Consider the following 955-nt stretch of genomic DNA (forward strand, 5'->3'; position numbering starts at 1 on the left):
AGGTGCTATTACAGATAGCGCAAGAAATCAAAGTGTATTGTCTGTAGGAGGCCCTGGCGCATGAATCTGTGCAGCGGGAACGACCTCGGACCACCAGGGGCCGAGAAAACCACCGTCTCATGGGGCCGGACACTCAGGGTCAGGGGAAAATCCAATATATATATGGTGATATCTCGGGTGCTATTAGAGATAGCGCAATAAATCAAAGTGCATTGTCTGCAGGAGGCCCTAGTGCATGAATCTGTGCAGCGGGAACGACCTCGGACCACCAGGGGCCGAGAAAAACACCGTCTCATGGGGCCGGACTGTCAGGGTCAGGGAAAAATCCAATATAAATCTGGTGATATCTCGGGTGCTATTAGAGATAGCGCAATAAATCAAAGTGCATTGTCTGCAGGAGGCCCTTGCACATGAATCTTTGCACTGGGAACGACCTCGGACCACCAGGGGCCGAGAAAATCACCGTCTCATGGGGCCGGACTGTCAGGGTCAGGGAAAAATCCAAAATATATCTGGTCATATCTCGGGTGCTATTAGAGATAGCGCAATAAATCAAAGTGAATTATGTGCAGGGGGCCCTGGCGCATGAATCTGTGCAGCGGGAACGACCTCGGGCCACCAGGGGCCGAGAAAATCACCGTCTCATGGGGCCGGACTGTCAGGGTCAGGGGAAAATCCAATATATATATGGTGATATTTCGGGTGCTATTACAGATAGCGCAATAAATCAAAGTGCATAGACTGCCGGAGGCCCTGGCGCATGAATCTATGCAGCGGGAACGAGCTCGGACCAGCAGGGGCCGAGAAAACCACCGTCTCATGGGGCCGGACTGTCAGGGTCAGGGAAAAATCCAATATATATCTGGTGATATCTCGGGTGCTATTAGAGATACCGCAATAAATCAAAGTGAATTATCTGCAGGGGAACCTGGCGCATGAATCTGTGCAGCGGGAA

The sequence above is a fragment of the Nomia melanderi genome, unplaced genomic scaffold (assembly GCF_051020985.1).
Source record: "Nomia melanderi isolate GNS246 unplaced genomic scaffold, iyNomMela1 scaffold0014, whole genome shotgun sequence".
Lineage (NCBI taxonomy): Eukaryota > Metazoa > Arthropoda > Insecta > Hymenoptera > Halictidae > Nomia > Nomia melanderi.